General features: G+C 47.0%; 1 pseudogene; it reads left to right on the forward strand.

Annotated features, from left to right (window-relative positions):
• The first annotated feature begins 18,388 nt into the window (after positions 1 to 18,388).
• On the forward strand, positions 18,389 to 20,579 carry LOC101604462 (annotated as a pseudogene).
• Positions 20,580 to 20,585: the final 6 nt, after the last annotated feature.

Here is a 20,585-nt window from a genome sequence, read left to right on the forward strand (position 1 = left end):
CAGAGCTAAGAGGCTCTCTCAGGGCCTCCCACAGGAGTGGGGGTCCAGTCACTGTCCCACAGCTAGTCTAACCATTGCCACCCACCCATCCACCCTCCACAGCACGGGGACAAGTGTAGCCTGGGGCAGGCTGGCCCCACACCAGCTGCTCACACCATTCTAAGCTCTGCTTTCAAATTGTCTCAGTGTTTTGAGCTCTTTCCCTGGCCTGGCTCAGGTCCAAGCCACCACTGTTCTGTTGGAGCCCCAGCCTCACTAGTAGTGCCTTCTCCTCTAGCTCCAGCCAGGCTATCTGGATTCAAACTCCAGTTCCCACTGATTGTGTCATCTTGGACAAGTTGCTTAACCTCTCCGGGCCTTAGTTTATGCATCCACAGTATTTCTTTACAGGGTGGCTCTGGGGAGTAAGTTAGTTCAGAAGACTGACCTTCATATTTAGGGTGGCATGCATTGAAGATTCTACTTAAAAAAAAAAATTTTTTAGGGATGGAGAGATGGCTTAGCGGTTAAGTGCTCACCTGAGAAGCCTAAGGACCCCGGTGCAAGACTTGAATCCCCAGGACCCACGTTAGCCAGATGGACAAGAGGGCACATGTGTCTGGTTTCATTTGCAGTGGCTGGATGCCCTGGAAAGCCCATTCTCTTTCTCTCCCCCCTCCTTTCTCTGCCTCTTTCTCTCTCTGTCACTCTCAAATAAATAAATAAAAAGAAACAAAAAATTTAAAAAAATATTTTGAGAGAGAATTGGCTCAATAGGGCTTCAGCCACTGAAATTGAACTCCAGATGCTTGCGCCACCTAATAGGCATGTGCAACCTTACACTTGCCTCACCTTTGTATGTCTTTTTTTTTGTTTTGTTTTGTTTTTAATTAATTAATTAATTTATTTATTTGAGAGCGACAGACACAGAGAGAAAGACAGATAGAGGGAGAGAGAGAGAATGGGCACGCCAGGGCTTCCAGCCTCTGCAAACGAACTCCAGATGCGTGCGCCCCCTTGTGCATCTGGCTAACGTGGGACCTGGGGAACCGAGCCTCGAACCGGGGTCCTTAGGCTTCCCAGGCAAGTGCTTAACCGCTAAGCCATCTCTCCAGCCCTGGTTTTGTTTTTTTGAGATAGAGTCTCACTCTCGCTCAGGCTAACCTGGAATTCACTAGGTAGTCTCAGGGTGGCCTTGAACTCATGGAGATCCTTCTACCTCTGCCTCCCAAGTGCTGGGATTAAAGGCGTGCGCCACCACACTCGGCCTGTATGGCTGTCTTATGTGGAATCTGGAGAGTTGAACATGGGTCCTTAGGCTTCACAGGCAAGTGCCTTAACTGCTATGCCAGTTATCTCTCCAGTCCCAGTGAGGAATCTAGAGACAAGTCAATAACCACACCACAGCAAGGACAGTCTACAGATCTGAAGATGTTATTTCTCTGGTTAAGAACCTGCTCTGAGGCTGGAGGGATGGCTTGGAGGTTTAAGGCACTTGTCTGCAAAGCCAAAGGACCCAGCTTTGATTCCCCAGTACCCACTTAAGCCAGCTGCACAAGGTGGTGCATACATCTGGAGTTCATTTATGGTGGCTGGAGGCCCTGGCATGCCCATTCTCTCCCACTCTCTCTCTGCCTTTCTCTCTCTCAAATAAATTAATAAAAAAAATTTAAAAAATTTAAATGCTTGCCGGGCATGGTGGCACACACCTTTAATTCTAGCACTGGAGATGCAGAGGTAGGAGGATCACTGTGAGTTCAAGGCCAGCCTGAGACTACATAGTGTAGTTCAGGTCAGCCTGGGTTAGCATGAGACCCTACCTCGAAAAATAATAAAATAAAATAAAATAAATAAAATAAAATAAAATAAAATAAAATAAAGCCTGCTCCTGGGATTGGGAAGATACTTACAAGCTCTTGCTTGTGAAACCTACTGGTCCCAGGTTTAGTTCCCAAGCCACCCAGGCACAGCAAGAAGGTTTGGGGTTTGAAGCACACACATGCACATGCACACATGCACTCACACACACTGAGCAAATAAATAAATTTTAAAAATAAATTAATTGGTCTGGAGAGATGGCTTAGCAGTTAAGGTACTTACTATATATATCTCCCTCTTTCTCTGTCTCTCTCAAATAAATAAAATAAAATAAAAATAAATAAAAATTAAGTAAATAAATTAAAAACCTGCTCCCCAGGCTGGAAAGATGGCTTGGTGGTTAAGCGCTTGCCTGGGAAGCCTAAGGACCCCAGTTCAAGGCTTGGTTCCCCAGGTCCCACGTTAGCCAGATGCACAAGGGGGCGCGTGCACGCGTCTGGAGTTCGTTTGCAGAGGCTGGAAGCCCTGGCGCGCCCATTCTCTCTCTCTTCCTCTAAATGTCTTTCTCTCTGTGTCTGTCGCTCTCAAATAAATAAATAAAAATTTAAAAAAATGTTTAAAAAAAAAACAACCTGCTCCCCACCTACCGCAGGTATGGTCACATTCTCAGGTGTGGTCACTGGAATTCTGGGACTTGAGCCCCAGTGCTGGTGGGATCAATGGCTTCTCCCACCAGCTACTAGTTGACACGTGAGTAGGTCCTTTCTACCTCAGGTGACAGCGGCGCTGTGGAAACGGTCATACTCCACCTGGATTGGAAGCCCCCCAAGTAGCCCCTGGTTTACTTCTCATCTGGATTGAGCATGTAGGTCCAGCCTGGCAGGTGCTAGGGACATGCTCATTGACCTGAGTTTGAGTCAACCCATGATGTCTGTAGTCTGGGGCTAACGTACAAACCTCTCAGGCTTGGTCTAGCAGGCTCAACCTCACCTGGGTAGAGATGGTAAGACTCTGAGTTCCACAGGAGGCCACAGACACCCAGCCTGGGCTCATTCTGGCAATTTCCAGTGGAGGAGCTAAGACCTAGTAGCTGCCTAGGGTCGCCCTCCAGCTGGGTGCCAGAGGCTTCTTAGCTTAGGTGGAGATAGCGGGAAATGGTGGCCTACATTTTCCCAGACCGCCTGTGGCTGAGGTCAAATGGCCACATTCCAGTCTTGGTGTGGACTGCTGGCCACATAGACTTTCAAACATGGCTAGACAGACTGAAAGGCCAAGCTCTCTGCAGGCTGAGTGGGTTCAGGGAACCAAGGCTTCTAGGTCAGGCTGTGGTCAGACTTCTACGACAGCCAGGATTTCAAAACATTCCGCTCATTGTTGGAGCACAGGTGCTATTGGTTACAATGCATCATCACTGTCTCTTGGACATGCCCAGCAGAGCCCCAGGCTGTCTCAGTCCTTGCCTTCCTGTTGGCCACAGAGGCCAAAGACCAGAGCAAGGTCTTGCCCAAGCCCAGGACACAGGCCCAGCCTGCAGAGGTCACTTCTTGGCAGGGCAGCTGCTATGCCTCAGCTGTAGCATAGTGGTAACATAGTAGGAGTTGGTCCCGGAGAGCTTCCCGAGCAGGACTCTACAGGGTTCTATTTATTTACACCTCGCGAAATACAGGGACAGAGAGACTGTGTGTGCACACGTACGTCGTTTTATTCTTGCTTGTGTGCCTATGTTCGTGTATGTGCTATCTTTTTGTATGTGTGGTGTGGTTTGTGCAGTGTATCCACGCATATAGCTCGCCCGAGGCAGGGTAGTTTGCAGTGGCCTGAGCAGAACAGCAAGTGTCCCACTCCATGGTGCTTCTGCCTGTTCTTATTTCGAGCCAGAATCTCACCGATAGTGGGGTTTGCTGTTTTTTAGGAGCCTGGGGGATTGATTACCTGGTCTTTGCTCCCCTTTGCAGCACTGGGGTTACAGCTGTGTGTGGCCATGCCCAGCTGTTCATGTGGGATCTGGAGATTCAAACTCAGGCAGGTTCAGGCCCCAACAGGCCCCCACACTTGCACAAGAAGTGCATTTAACTGTGGAGCCATCTCTCCATGGCTCTGCGTTATTTCAGATACAGCCTCTCTGCAAGACTCTGAGCAGTCTGGGGGGATGCAGGGGCACTGGCTAGATCTCTCATATCTAGGAAGAGTACCTCAGGCTGAGAAAGCAGCAGGGACCTATCCTGGGTTTGAACTAAGTTCACCAGCCTTTCTTGTCTTTTCTAAGGACACAGGATTTTCAGCTTTCTTACAAAAGATTTTTATTTATTTACTTTATTTATGAGAGAGAAAGAGGCAGAGAGAGGGAGAAAGAGAGAATAGGCACACCAGGGACACTGCAAACAAACTTCAGACTCATGCGCTACCTTGTGAGTCTGGCTTTAGGTGAGTACTAGGGAATCAAACCTGGATCCTCAGGCTTTGCAGGAAGGTGCCTTAACTACTGAGCCATCTCTCCAGCCCAACTTTCAGTTTTAAAATGGAAGTGAGTTGGGTTGGGAGAGAACCTCAAGGTGACATGCTGCTGAAGTATGGTAAAGAAAGGGAAGAGAAGTCACACCTGAGCTCTGCAATGGCCCTGTATGGTAGACACTAGAAACTGGAGCTCAACAAGCTAGAGTGAGTGGCCTGAGATCACACAGGTAATAAGTACAGGTTGCTGTGCTTGACTGCACAGGGTCTTTTGCCTATGTAATCTAAGCTTCCTGTCTGGTGGGGCACGGTGGCTCATGCCTACAGTCAGCCCTTGGGAAGCCGAGGCAGTAAGATCATCCCACATGTGAGGCCAGTCTGGTCTGCATAATTGAGTTCTAGGGCAGTCAGCACTACAAGCTTCCTTGTAAGGTTTTTTTTTTTTTTTTTTTTTTTTTTTTTCAAGGTAGGGTCTCACTCTGGCTTAGGCTGACTTGGAATTCACTATGTAGTCTCAGGATAGCCTTGAACTCATGATGATCCTCCTATCTGCCTCCCAAGTGATGAAAGGCATGTGCCCATGCCTGGCTCTTCTTCTTCTTCTTTTTTTTTTTTTTTGGTTTTTTTGAGGTAGGGTCTCACTTTGGTTCAGGCTGACCTGGAATTCACTATGTAGTCTCAGGGTGGCCTCAAACTGTCCGTGATACTCCTATCTCTGCCTCCCGAGTGCTGGAATTAAAGGTGTGCGCCACCACGCCCAGCCTTCTTTTTTTTTTTTTTTTTATTTGAGAGCGACAGACAGAGAGAGAAGGAGAGAGAGAGAGAGAGAGAGAGAGAGAGAGAGAGAATGGGCGCGCCAGGGCCTCCAACCTCTGCAAACGAACTCCAGATGCGTGCGCCCCCTTGTGCATCTGGCTAACGTGGGACCTGGGGAACCGAGCCTGGAACTGGGGTCCTTAGGCTTCACAGGCAAGCGCTTAACAGCTAAGCCATCTCTCCAGACCCAGCCTAACTTTTTTAAAGAGAGAGAGAGAGAGAGACCTCCAGCCACTGTGATTGAACCCAATGCATGGGCCACCTAGTGCGCATGTGTGACCTTGTGTGCATGTGTCATCTTGTGCATCTGGCTTACATGGGTTCTGGGGAGTTGAACCTGGGTCCTTAGGCTTCACAGGCAAGTGCCTTCACTGCTAAGCCATCTCTCCAGCCCTGTAAGGGGTTATTTGTTGTTGTTGTTTTGAGGCTGGGTCTCTCTCTAGCCCAAGCAGACCTGGAAATCACTCTGTAGGCCCAGGCTGGGCTTGAACTCACAATAATCATCTTATCTCAGCCTACTGAGTGCTGGACCATGCCTGGCTGTAGGGATTATTATTATTATTTTTTTTTTTTTGAGGTAGGGTTTCTAGCCCAGCCTGACCTGGAATTCACTCTGTATTCTTAGGGTGGCCTCGAACTCACAGTGATCCTCCTACATCTGCATCCCAAGTGCTGTAATTAAAGGCGTGTGTCACCACGCCCAGCACTTGTAAGGGGTTCTTAGAAGTGAGAACAACTAAGAGAAAAGGTGTGTCTTCTCTGGAATCCACCCTCACAAGTTCTAGAGGCATGATGTTAGATCCTGCGTCAGCTGTCCAAACCCTCTTGCCAAGTGCCACAGCATGTCACTCATGGGAGTGGACAGAGATGCCTGGGGTCATGTAAGAGAACACCTGCCTAGCCACTCACCGCACCCCATGCCAGAGACAAGGTCATGGTGACCACAGCTAGAAAGCAGAGAAGGGAACCAATCACTGCTAGTGGCAGAGGGGATGGTACCCTGGGTGTAACTAAACACAAAAATGCTCACTCTTCCACCCAATAACTCCCCTTCTCTAGGAGACTGTTTTTTCATAGGTATAGAGATATAGGCACAGGGCATTCACAATGGCATTATTCACAAGTGACCCAGCTGTCCATCATAGAAGGCCAGTTCCAAGGTGAAGGCTAGCCAGACACGGTGGCACATGCCTTTAATCCCAGCACTTCAGAGGCAGAGGTAGGGGGATTGCTGTGAGTTCAAGGCCATCCTGAGACTACCTACTGAATTCCAGATCAGCCTGGGCTAGAGTGAGATCCTACCATGTAAAGAAAAGAAAAGAAAAGGATCAGTTTAAAGATGGGCATTGTGTTGTGAAAAAATAATAGCTAGACTGGGATGTGACTCAGTGATACAGCACTGGCCTAGTATGTGATGTGTGCAGCCCTAGGTTCAACAGCAGAAAAAAGAAAAATGGAGAGTATAGGCTGCTGGAGAGACGGCTTAGCATTTAAGGTGTTTGCCTGCAAAGCTTAATGACCCCGGTTGAACTCCTTAGTACCACGTAAAGCCAGATGCACAAGGTGGCACATGCAATTGGAGTTTATTTGCAGTGGCTGGAAGCCCTGAGTGTCTATTCTCTTTCTCTATCTGCTTCTCTCTCCCTCAAATATATATATATTTTTTGTTTTTGGTTTTTCAAGGTAGGGTCTCACTCTGGCCCAAGCTGACCTGGAATTCACTCTGTAGGAGTGTAGGAGGGTGGCCTCGAACTCACAGTGATCCTCCTACCTCTGCCTCCCAAGTGCTGGGATTAAAAGCGTCCGCCACCACGCCTGGCAATTTTTTTTAAAAAAACAGACAGTTGGGCTGGAGATGGCTCAGCAGTTAGGACACTTGCCTACAAAGTCTAAGGACCCTGGTTTAATTTCCCAGTACCCACGTAAAGCCACATGGACAAAGTGGCTTATGCATCTGGAGTTTGTTTGCAATGGCTGGAGGTCCTGGCATGCCTATTCTCTTTTGCCCACTCTCTGGCTCTCTCTCTTCCCTCTCTGCTGGCAAATGAATAAAAACAATGAAAGGCGTAGGACTTTAATGACCCTCCCTAAGCAAGCTACAAAGAAAGGATTGGGAACATGTTCCAAGCTGTGCCAGCTATGGGGCCCCAACTTTAATGCACACAATAAGAGTGTGGGGGTCTTCCTTACTCCTTTCTTGCTGCACCTTACAAATCAGAGTTGATGGCTAAAACTTCTGGGCTCAGAGGCCTTTGACCTCTAACCTCTTCATACACCATCACCAGTGACTGACAATAAAACCTCTCAGCCTGATGTGGTTCCAAAGAGGGTCTAGATGGGCTGGAGAAATGGCTTAGCAGTTAAGCACTTGCCTGTGAAGCCTAAGGACCCCGGTTCAAGGCTAGATTCCCCAGGACCCACGTTAGCCAGATGCACAAGGGGGGGGCACACATCTGGAGTTCATTTGCAGTGGCTGGAAGCCCTGTGTGCCCATTCTCGCTCTCTATCTACCTCTTTCTCTGTCACTCTCAAATAAATAAATAAAAATGAACAAAAGGGTCTAAGTAACTTGGCAAGTGTGGGATCTTATTAGCTCCTCTTGGACCCCTAAGGCCTTCCCTTCTCACTTCTCACCCTTTACCACTAAGCCATCTCTCCAGCCCCTCGCTTCTTATTTTCAATGCTCCTCTCTAACAAAGACATGGACTCACTAGTCTTGAAGGCCAGCTGGCTGCAAGGTGGAAACCTATGTTTTGCCTGGACTGAAGTCATGCTTGACCTCTGGGATGGTGGCACTCTGCATGGCCCTCTAGCTACCATCCTCTCTGATCCCCAAATGGGTCTATGACTCTCTGCCCTCTGCAGCATCCACACTGAAGGGTCCCCGGTCTTCTCTAGCTAAATCCATCTGCACAAACCCCAGAAACTCAGTCCCGGCTTATCTGCTTCCCACTGATTCTGGTCCACTGGGCACAATGTATATGAATGCAGACTTTGGAGCTTGCATTGCTGTCTTCTTTTCCTTATTTTATTTTATATGATGGGGGGGGGGGAGGCAGAAAGAATGAGAGAGAGAGAATGGCAGCACCAGGGCCTCCAGCCACTGCAAACCAAATTCAGATGTGTACACCACCTTTGCATCTGGCTTACATGGGTCCTGGGGAATCTAGCCTGGGTCCTTTGACTTTGCAGGCAAGTGCCTTAACCACTAAGCATCTCTGCCACCCTGCTGTTTTCTTTTATTGGTGGTTTTGCTCCCATGGGCTTTTCACTCCAAGGACCAGGCTGCTCACCCTGCTGGCTGCCTGATTCCTGCTCTGGGAGCTGAGCTCTGTTTCTCCCTTCCTGGAAAGCGACACTAGAGAGCCCCTTTCCTCAGTGATTTCACCACCACAGAAGAATGGCTTCCCCTGACTTACAGAGTTGATCACACCCTAGAGACCAATCAAGTTCCAAAGCATTAGAAAAACTCTAGCCCTGTGGCATCAGGGCTGGTTACCATGGCAACCCGGGGCCTCTCAGCTTAGCCCCTGGTCTGCCAGCTTAGCTTTATTTGCTGATTCCCAAGGCTCTGCTTAGTCAGCTCCTGGCATGTGAGGTTCAGACCCTCAAGCCCACGCCTGGTTGCATCTCCTTTCAGCTTGCTCCCCTGCTCGTCCTCCAGTGGCTCTGTCTTGACAAAGCTTTGGGAATATTTAACTTAGCAAGATTTTTCTGAAGAGACCCTGCAGATCATATGGGTATTTCTCTTCAGCACAGATGGCCCCTAATTTATTTTAGTCACTGTTGAGGCCTGGCTTGTCAGCTAAGTCTGGATCTTTCTAACAGGCTCAACCTAGGAAAAGAAAGGCCACTGAGCTGTGGTGTGCTCTCTTCCCTGAGGCACAGACCCACAGTGTTGTTTTTTTTTAATATATTTTTAAAGGGCAGGAGAGACGGCTCTTAGCAGTTAAGGTGCTTGCCTGCGAAGCCTAAGGACTGGAGTTCAATTCCCAAGTACCCACATAAAGCCAGAAGCACAAGGTGGCACGTGTACCTGGAGTCCATTTGCAGTGGCTAGAGGCCCTGGTGCAACTATTTTCTCACCCTCTCTCAAATGAATAAATATTTAAAAACATTTTTAGGGCTGGAGGGATGGTTTAGCGGTTAAGGTGTTTGCCTGGAAAGCCAAAGGACCCAGGTTCCATTCCCCAGGACCCATGTGAACCAGATGCACAAGGAGACGCATGTGTCTGGAGATCATTTGCAATGGCTGGAGGTCCTGGTGTGCCCATTGCCACTCTCTCTCTCTCTTCCTCTCCCTCTTTCTCTGTCAAATAAATAAAAATGTAAAAAAACAAAAAAATTATATATTTCATTTGAGAGAGAATGGACATGCCAGAGCCTCAAACCACTGCAAACAAACTCCAGATGGATGTGCCACCTTGTGCATCTGGCTGGCTTACATGGTTACTGGGGAATTAAACCTGGGTCCTTAGGCTTTGCAGGGAAGTACCTTAATCACTAAGCCATCTCTCTAGCCCCTCAAAAATTATGATACCTAAGCTTACCTGTATATGGAAGAGTTGGCTAGAAACCATACATGTGGGACATGTCAGATGTGATAGCCTCTCAGTCTTCAGTGGGCCACTTTCTATCCTCTACAAATGGAAACTAGAATTTTAAAAAATATTTTTTATATTTTATTTATTATTCAAGAGAGAGAGAGGCAGAGAAAAGAGAGAGAATGGGTGTGCCAGGGCCTCCAGCCACTGCAGACAAACTCCAGATCCATGCGCCCATCCCCTTGTGCATCTGGCTTACGTGGGTCCTGGAGAGTCAAACTGGGGTCCTTTGGCTTTGCAGGCAAATGCCTTAACTGCTCTGCCATCCCTCCAGCCCTAAAAAAATTTTTTTTTAAATTTATTTATGAGAGAATGCCAGGTGAGGCCACCCTGAGAATACATGGTGAACTCCAGGTCACCCTGGGCTAGAGCAAGAACCTATCTCAAAAAAAAATAAAAATAAAAATTATGAAGTCAGGTGTGGTGGCACACACCTTTAATCTCAGCACTTGGGAGGCAGAGGTAGGAGGATAACCATGAGTTCAAGGCCAACCTGAGTCTACATAGTGAATTCCAGGTCAGCCATGAACTAGAGACAGACCCTACTCGAAAACTCAAACAAACAAAAAAATTATGAGAGAAAAAGAGAGACAGTGGGCCAGGACTTCTTTCCACTGCAAACAAACTCCAGACGCATGTGCCACTTTGTACATCTGGCTTTACATAGGTGCTGGGGAATAAAACCCAAGTTGGCAGGAAGCTTTGCAAGCAAGCATCTTTAACTACTAAGCCATCCCCCAGGCCCAAACCTAGAATTTTAAAAGCAATAAATGGGGCTTGTGAAGGTTTGACTTGCCAATGGAAGCCATCAAACTTGATTCTCCAGCGTGCTTGCACACAGGGAACTGGGCAGCTAATGCAAAGTAAGGTGAGTCTATGTGAGGCTATGGGGCAAGGAGCTGGGCACTCCACAGTTAATGTCTGCACCATTCCAACATTTCTGTGAGGGATCCAGTCTTGGCGCTGCCTGCCTTCCAAGAGTTCACAACCACAAGGGACAGGTCACACACAGGAGTTACCAGCCATTCTTTAGTCCACATACTGAACAGTGGGCTGAGCCATTTATGTGTGTGTGTGTGTGTGTGTGTGTGTGTGCGCGCGCGCGCGCGCACATGCACCAGGGTCTCTTGCTGCTGCAAACAAATGCTTGTCCTGCTTTACTTGGGTGGCTGAGGAATTGAACCCAAGCCAATAGGCTTTGTAAGTAAGTGCCTTGAACTTAGGTATCTCCCTAGTCCCAAAGGCTAAGTCTTTTATAGAAGACCTCACTCGTCACTCAGGAATGTGGACGCAGAATGATTAAAGGATCTACGAAGAAAGAGGCAGGGCATGGTGGCGCACGCCTTTAATCCCAGCACTTGGGAGGCAGAGGTAGGAGTATCACCATGAGTGTGAGGCCACCCTGAGATTACATAGTGAATTCCAGGTCAGCCTGGGCTAGAGTGAGACCCTACCCTATCCACCTCGACTCAGCTCCAACATCACAGCCTGCTTTGAGCACTGTCATCCAAATCTAACCAACCAACCAAACCAAACCATCAATTAAGTAATGTAAGAAAATCATAAAGATCACACAGGATTAGCAGAGCTATGGTTTCTTTATCTTTTGTGCTTTTTTCTTTTTCCTCAAGGTAGGGTCTCATTCTAACCTAGGCTGACCTAGAATTCACTATGTAGTCTCAGGGTGGCCTCAAACTTATGGCAATCCTCCTACCTCAGCCTCCCAAGTGCTGGGATTAAAGGCGTGTGCCACCACGGCTGGCTGTGCTTGTTTTACCAGCTGATCTTTGAAAGAACACGGACTTATCACTCCAGGCCCCAATGTTTCCTGGTCTCTCCATCAAGATCCAATGCAGTAATGGTGAGGGGCAAGCCCTGAGGCCAAGGGGACACGGGACTGGCACTATAGAAATCTTGCATTTTAGTGGAACGGACAGAAGGTTAACCACAAAGGGCTATTGATTTTGATGATGTGGCTCCAACAAACCCAGAACTCTTGCAACTTCTCCCCTCACACCCTGAAGACAGCCTGTCCAGGCAAGACAGTGAAACAGTCTCACCCTCAGAGCTTCAGATTAGGAGAATGATATGGAGATGGACCTGCTTGTGTCTACACAGTCTTCCAAGCAGTACTCCTTCCCAAGGCCCACCTGCTCTGAGGTGACTGAAATACCATTAGCATGGTGAGCTGGAGGTGGAAGAGCAAGTGAGCTCCAGCTGAGCTTAGAAGAAAGCATGTCCTGTAAAGGAGGAAATAGAAAAGGAAAGGCCAGAGAAGATGGCTTAGAGATTAAGGTGCTTGCCTGCAAAGCCAAAGGACCGAGGTTTGATTCCTGTGGACCCATGTAAACCACATGCACAAGGTGGCACATGCGCTTGGAGTTCATGCAGTGGCTGAAGAAGGTGAAGCTGCTTGAGACATGGTCTCTTGTAGCCAAGGCTGACCTTGAATGGTTGATCTTGCTTCTATCTCCCAAGTGCTAGTACAGGAGTGTGCCACCATGCCTGGCCTCAAACTCACAGCAATCCCCTTACCTCTGCCTCCCAAGTGCTGGGATTTAAGGCAGGCACCACCAGTATGCCTTGCTTTATAATTTTTGTACGGCTGGAGAGATGGCTTAGCTCTTAAGGTACTATCTGCCCCTCTCTCTCTAAATACATAAAAATTAATAATTTTTAAAAGATAATTTAAGCCAGGAATGGTGGTGCACATCTTTAATTAATGCCAGCACTTGGGAGGCAGAGGTAGGTGTATTGCTGTGAGTTCAAGGCCACCCTGGGACTACATGGTGAATTCCAGGTTGTCTTGGGCTAGCAAGCGAGACTTTAACTCGAAACAGATCCCCCCAAAATTAATCAAAATTTATTTACTTGCAAGGAGAGAGAAACAGAATAAATCCACTAGGGCCTCTAGCCACTGCAAGTGAACTCCAGATGCATGCACCACTTTGTGCATCTGACTTTACATGGGTACTGAGGAATTGAACCTAAATCGTTAGGCATTGCAAGCTAGAGCCTTAACTGCTGAACCATCTCTCCAGCCCCTAGAGTGTTTTTTGGGTTTTTTTTTCGAGGTAGGGTCTCACCGTAGCCCAGACTGACCTGGAATTCACTATGTAGTCTCGGGCTGGCCTTGAACCTAGAGAATTTTTTTTGACTGGGGGCGGGGGAGACAGAGTAGTTTTGTACATGGGAAGACAGGAAGTGGTAAGGTGCATATAACAAGTCTGATAAAACTCAGTGCATCTAAAGGGATCTACGTGATGGCCTCCCAGGATGTTTCCCTCCTGGCTCCCGCAGTCTGGGCTTGAAAGCTATCCCATCTGTAACAGGAAGCTATTCAATCTGCTCAACAAGATGGCCAAGTGATGTGAATGGAGAACAAGTGCAGAGCAGGTATGTGTGGTGGGGGGGGGGGGCTGCAGGAGCACCTGGTTATTCAGCCAGAGATGCCATCAAGCTGACCAACATGGGCAGTGCCTGAAGGGCTCTGGGCAAACATTTATGAACTGTAAGCGTTCTTGCTCTCGTGCCTTCTTCCAGATTCTTCTTGGAACCCTGTAAAGGGAGACTACGGCACATTCTCTAGGTGGATGTGGCAGGGAATGAGCAAGGGACAGAGCAGCAGACCTGCATGCTGGGTGCAGAGATGAACAGGAGTCCTGGCTCTGATGAAGTGCATTAGGGCCACGAGACAGCAGAACTTGTGCCCTGTTCTATGAGGGGAAGCTGAGACATGCTGAGGGACTCCTCTGCTGGACAGAAGGGATGAGTATGCCATGATCACGGCAGGAGCAAGCTCCTGGACACACCACACTGGGGCTGGGAAGACTGCTCAGTGGTCGCAAGTGCTTGCTTACAAAGCCGGCTGGCCAGGGTTGTCTCCCAGCATGCATGTAAAGCCAGATGCAAGAAGTGCTGCATGCATCTGGTGTTCATGTGCAGCAACAATTGACCCTGGCATGCCCACATGTGTGCACACACACACACATGGACATTTTTTTTTAATTGTAAAAAAAGGAATACTCAAAAAAGTAAACACACTAAGTTATGCAGTGAGAGAGCTGAGCCCCACAATGGGCCCAGTGAAGAGCAGCCAATTCAAATGCAAACAGCAGAGATGGCAAACAGGACCTGGATGGCAGATTTCTCCAAGGAACAAGAGGAGCTGTCTTCCCAGATGTTCAACTTCAATGAAGCCATGACTCAGACAGGGAGCTGAAAGGTCCACTGGAGTTCAGGGAGGTCACACAGCAAGGGCCAGGCTGGCTTGAGTCCTCAAAGGTGACTGATTCCAACCTGGAGAAGTTTACTAACAAAGCAGAATCTGCTCTGACACAATAGGCCCAGCACTTCTCAGTCCTGCAAGATGGCCCAAAGTGAAGTGGCTCCAGTGACAACTCAACTAATAAATAAAGGTGGTCACACACCAGCTTCTTCCCCTCCCCAGTGGGCTTTGGGCACCTAGCGGCTTTGATTAAGGTCTGAGCTGGAAGTTTTGGTAAACACCAAGTGTGGGGCATCAGGTCCAGGACAGCTGGAGACAGGACACTGCTTTCCTTTCCTCAGCTTGGAACAGGAGATTCTACTTTGTCAGGGGGCAGTGCTGCCAGGGCAGCTTCCCCTCAGCAGTGCCTGTTCCAAAGGATGCTGGTGGAGATTTCCCAAGGCTGTGCTCACTCTGGGGCCTTTTTAGTGTGGCACACTGCTGGCTCTGGCCTGCTTTTCATGCCCTTGGTCAGAGAACTGCTATGCTTGATACTTTCAAAAACATGTTTGTGAGACTTTTTTGAGGTAGGGGCTCACTTTAGCCCACGCTGGCCTCAAACTCACAGCAATTCTACCACTCAGCCTACAAAGTACTGGATGGATTTAAGGGTATATGCCACCATGCCTGGCTCCTAATCGTTTTTAAAGTCCAAGAGAACTTTTATTATTTCCTGTTTGATGTATTTACTTATTGTAACTGAAAGAAAAGCATCAAACCAGGCATCATGCCTCACATCTATAATCCCAGCACTCGGGAGGCTGTGGCAGGAGGATCACCACAAATCTGAAGCCAACCTGGACTAAGAGTGTGTATATATAATGTACATTATATTTAATGTATGTATATATAAGTATCTATGTATATATATCATACATAATAAACATATGTGTGTGTGTATATGTTGTATAACAAAAGGGACCCTTGCTCAAGTCATCTGGCTATCAGACCATCTGGGAGAAACCAGAGGGGACCAAATGGAGGATGCAGCCTCCCTGGGCTCCTGGAGTTTCCACTGCTCTGTTTACCACTGCAAGGCAGATACTTGAAAAGCACAATCAATCCAAGGCACTTGAGGGGCTTGTTCAAATAGCCCTCTTCACAGTCTTGAGTTTTTAATTTGCAAGTGATGGCTGCGGAGTACAGTGATCTCCTGGCTTCTAAGAAAGCCTAACCTTAGGACATGGGAGCACCAGAACCAACTTCATTTTGGAAGTTAACTCCTAGAATCTGAGAATCTTTTCAAACTGATTTTCATGTCTCCTTATCCTACAAATGGCTCTCATTTGCATACCTTTAACCCCAGCAGAGGTAGGACTGCAATGAGTTCAAGGCCCCCCTGAGACTACATAGTGAATTCCAGGTCAGCATGAGCTAGAGTGAAACCTTAACTCAAACAACAACAACAAAAAATTAGTAATTCTTTAAAAGTAGGATTGCTGGGTGTGGTAGCACATGCCTTTAATCCCAGCACGTGGGAGGCAGAGGTAGGGGATCACATGAGTTCAAGGTCATCCTGAGACTACATACTGAATTGCAGATCAGCCTGGGCTAGCATAAGTTCCCACCTTAAAAAAGAACAAACAAAAAGTACAAAAACAAAACAATAAAACCAACTAGGATTGAGGATATAACAACTCAGTACAGTGTTTGCCTAACATGGGTAAGGCCCTGAATTCAATATACCCCAAAACTGACTTTAAAGAACCACAAAAACTGATAACTTAGGTTTCTACTTTCTGTGAAACTGCTCTATAGTATCCTTACAATATGTCTCACTGGGGGCTGCAGAAATTGGTCAGTGGCTAAGTCACTTGTCTGCCAAGTCTAACCACCCAGGTTCAATTCCCCAGTACCTGCATAAAGACAGTACACAAAATGGCACATATATCTGGAGTTCACTTGCAGTGGCTAGAGGCCCTGGCACACCCATTCTTTCTCTCTCCCCTAACAAATAAAATGTAGTCAGGCATGGTGGCACACACCTTTAATTCCAGCACTTGGGAGGCAGGAGTAGGAGGGTTACTGTGAGTTCAAGGCCAGCCTGAGACTACATAGTGAGTTCCAGGTCAGTAAGGGGTAGAAGGAGACCCTACCATGAAAAGAAAAAAACAGAAGAAAAACAATATATATATATATATATATATATATATATATTATAAATATATATAAATAAGCCGGGTGTGGTGGTGCACGCTTTTAATCCCAGCCCTGGGGAGGCAGATGTGGATCACCATGAGTTCGAGGCCACTCTGAGACTCCATAGTGAATCCCAGGTCAGCCTGGGCTACAGTGAGAAAAAAAACACACACACAAAAACCAGGGTGAGTGGAGGGAGGGAATTACCACGGGATAATGTTTACCATTATGGAAGTTGTCAATGAAAACTATTTTAAGCAATAGGGGCTAGAGAGGTGGCTTAGTGGTTAAGGCACTTGCCTACGAAGCCTAAGGATCCATATTCTACTCTCCAGATCCCACTTAAGCCAAATGCACAATGAGGCGAGCGCAAGGTTGCACATGCCCACTAGGTGGCACAAGTGTCTGGAGTTCGATTTCATTGGCTGAGGCCCTGGCGCACCAACCCTCTAAAATTAAAAAAAAAAAAAAAATTAAAAATAGGTCTCACCATAGAAACCATACTGAAAGATTCCCATGGAGGACACTGAAGCAGGAGGATCAAGCATGAGTTTGAGGACAGTCTGGGCTACACATAAAAACCCTCAAAAAGAGCCAAAGCCCAAAAGTGAATGACACAGCCTAATCTCAGCCTCCCCATGAATGCTGACACAGATAACCATGTGGACAGTCTTCCCAGGCTTATGGTGGAGCTGACTACAACTGGGTCTCTAGAATATCCAAGTTGCTTCAGAAAGCCTGCTTAGGGTACCCAGTTGCCTGACCAAGGCCAACAACCCCCTCTAGTGGTGACATCTTCTCTTCATTGATGGCGACTGACCTTATTCTTTTAATTTTTTCAGAGATGAGTTTGCGTTTGTTTTAATTTGCAAGAGACAGAGAAAATCGGTGCACCAGGGCCTCTTGCCACTGCAAACCAACTCCAAATGCATGGGCCAGTTTGTGCATCTGGCTTTACCTGGGTAATGGAAAATAAACCCCATTTGTTACAAAGTTATTTTTATTTTCCCCTTTTTGGTTTCTCAAGGTAGGGTCTCTCTCAAGTCTGCAACTCATTATATAGTCTCAAAGTAGCCTCAAACTCACAGCAATCCTACCTCTGCCTACTGAGCACTGGGATTAAAGGTGTGCATTACCATGCCTGGCAAATCTTTAGGTTTGGCAAGGCAATTGACTTGACTAGTAAGTGGACTGTTATTTGAGAAAGGGACCGCCAAGGCCTCCAACTCTAGATATATGTGCCACCACGTGAGAATGGGTGTCAGGACCTGGTGCCACTGCAAAAGAACTCCACTTTGTGCACCTGGCATCATGTAGGTACTGGGAAATCTAACCTGAGCTTTGCAAGAAAGTGCTTTTAACTGCTGAGCCATCTCTCTAGCCCCAGCACTCACAGTTTAAACAGCATGTAAGGGCTGGGGAGATGTCTTTGTGGTTAAGGCACTTGCCTGTAAAGCCAAAGGACTCAGGTTTGATTCCCCAGGATCCACATAAGCCAGGTGCACAAGGTGGCACATGTCTGGAGTTCATTTGCAATTGCTGGATGCCCTGGCACCCATTCTGTCTGCCTCTCTCAAATAAATAAAAATAAAACATGGGGGGGGGGGAACAGCATTTAAGAGTTGGTGTGGTGTCACACATCCTTAATTTATCACAGCACCCAGGAGGCAGAGGTGAGAGGATCATTGTGAGTTCAAGACCAGACTGGGATTACATAATGACTTGTTTCTGAAGTTCTCAATAACATGAGTCTATGTTGAGCTGGTCTCCATGGCTAAATTTCCTTCTCTCAACTGCTGACCCCCCTGATACTACTGCTCTTAGGCCTTACCATAGGACCCTGCATTATTAATGCTCTAAGTAAATATATAAAGAATAAAGTAAATTCTGTTAAACTCATGTTATTACAGACACAATACATCCCCCTAGATGATAACACCCTGGACACTGTTCTTCAGGAGTCAAGGATTTGACTGGGGAAATGGAAAGTGAAAGGAATGGGATGGTCCCTCTGTACAATGTACCATGACCTCCCTGTATCTGTTTCTAAGTATCTTTGTGATTACATAGCATAGAATGTTTCTTGCCTCAATTCCACCTATGTAACCTTGTGACTGCTTATAACAGACGGCCCCCCTTATTTAACAGAATGTAATTTTGTGGTTTAACTCCCAATCCTATTTTTAGTATAAATATCATGTGGTTATTTCCAATAAAAGCAACAATGAACTGATCAGGGCTGCATCTTGAGATTCTGAACTCTGGGATGCAGACCTGATGTACCAGCTTTCTTCTTTTTCTTTTTACCCAGTAAAACTTTGCCTCACATTCCGTGAGGCATGCACCCTAGTTGAAGGGTACAGCCCTTGTCAGTGGAATGTTCAGAGAAAAGCCTTGATGACTAAGGGGAAATACTTGGCACTGTTCTTCTATCCTCTAGACTTTATCTTTGTGTATCCTATGGTAATTGTTGTTTTTAGTGACAAAGCCAACGAATTCCATGATGTGAACTGTAAGGTGGTTGCAGCATCCGTGAATTCCTACTTTAGTCATCTTGCCTGCATCAATACACCAAGGAAGACTTGTGGTTTGGGCCACCTGAACATCATACTCGTCAGATTTAATGAAGCAAGTATCCTGGGACTATGGTGTGCTGTTGGAAGGTGCTGGCATTGCACTAAAAGATCTCTTCATAATTGACCCCAATGGAGTCATCAAGCACCTCAGTGTCAACAACCTGCCCGTAGGCTGCAGTGTGGAAGAGACTCTGCTGGGTGAAAGCATTCCAGTTTGTGGGGACCCATGGAGAAATCTGCCCAGCAAACTGGACACCACACAGTACTTCAGTAAGTAGGCCATTCTGTGTCCCATGCATTCCTATAGTTTCTCATGTCAGAAAAGAGCCACAGCCAGAATGCCTGGCATTTTGAAGATTATTTACAGATGGCAAAACCAATCACACTTGCATTTGTACACACTGCTCCATGCTTTGTTTCTGGGACACCAGATGTGGCCTTAAGGTGGCTAGCTGCTAACAGGAGTCTTTTTTGGGGCATCCTTGTAGCTAGTAAGTTCCCACAGAAGGCCTGGTCCCCATTCCTAGATCATCTGTTCAGGGGGTAGAGGACTCTCTCCTTAGCCTTACTTGAACCTTCATCTACACCAAAATAGCTTCTAATCAAGGTCCCTGACATTTTCTTTAGAATTTCCCCAGGTTAAACTGAACTGTCCTTATGGCCTGTTTTTTTCATGAGGCTCAGCAGGCTAAGTGAACTCTCAAATGTGTATGTGACAGAAAATGAATCATAGTATTAAAAATATGATGGTAAGCTGGGCGTGGTGGCACACGCTTTTAATCCCAGCACTCGGGAGGCAGAGGTAGGAGGATCACCGTGAGTTCGAGGCCACCCTGAAAATACAGTCAATTCCAGGTCAGCCTGGGCTACAGTGAGACCCTACCTTGAAAAACCAAAATATATATATGTGACTTAAGTGATCATGCATGGTCCCTATTCCAGACACTCCCACTTTTCACAGTTCTTTTCCTTATCTGTTCACTGACTTAGTATCTCTGATTAGGTATCATTATGCAGGAGATCTGTTTGATCCACTTATTGTCTTTTTTTTTTTTTTTTTTTTTTTTGTCTTTTCGAAGTAGGGTCTCACTCTAGCCCAGGCTGACCTGGAATTCACAATGGAGTCTCAGGGTGGCCTCGAACTCACGGCGATCCTCCTACCTCTGTCTCCTGAGTGCTGGGATTAAAGGCGTGCGCCACCACGCCCGGCCACTTATTGTCTTTTGAAATCATTTTCTCTGCTTGATATTAAAAATAAGCTGGGCGTAGTGGCACACACCTTTAATTCCAGCACTCGGGAGGCAGAGGTAGGAGGATTGCCGTGAGCTTGAGGCTACCCTGAGACTACACTGTGAATTCCAGGTCAGCCTGTACCACAGCAGCCTATGTATTCTTTTTTTTATTCTTTTTTTTTTTTTGGTTTTTTGAGGTAGGGTCTCACTCTGGTCCAAGCTGACCTGGAATTAACTCTGTCATCTCAGGGTGGCCTTGAACTCATGGCAATCCTCCTACCTCTGCCTCCCGAGTGCTGGGATTAAAGGCGTGAGCCACCACGCCCGGCCAGCCTATGTATTCTTAACCTGAGATCTTGTGGGTCAGCATGTCTCCCACTCTTCAACCAACTCCTTCCTGGTACATTTCTGCACCACTGGCTTCACTAACTTTTTGCATGTTTTGTTTTTTCAAGGTAGGGTCTCACTCTAGCACAGGCTGACCTGGAATTGCCTATATACTCTCAGGGTGACCTTGAACTCACAGTGACCCTCCTACCTCTGCCTCCTGAGTGCTGGGATTAAAGGCGTGTACCACCACACTCAGCTTTTCCTTCATTAATTTTATCCTCATTCCAATAAGCAAGTCCTTGAAGAACTTGAGGAAAGTAGTGGCTTCTTCCAGTTTTCATGGGGTACACTTTTCCCATAGCTTTAAGTCTCT

This window comes from Jaculus jaculus, chromosome 5 (assembly GCF_020740685.1).
Source record: "Jaculus jaculus isolate mJacJac1 chromosome 5, mJacJac1.mat.Y.cur, whole genome shotgun sequence".
NCBI classification, from domain to species: Eukaryota; Metazoa; Chordata; class Mammalia; order Rodentia; family Dipodidae; genus Jaculus; species Jaculus jaculus.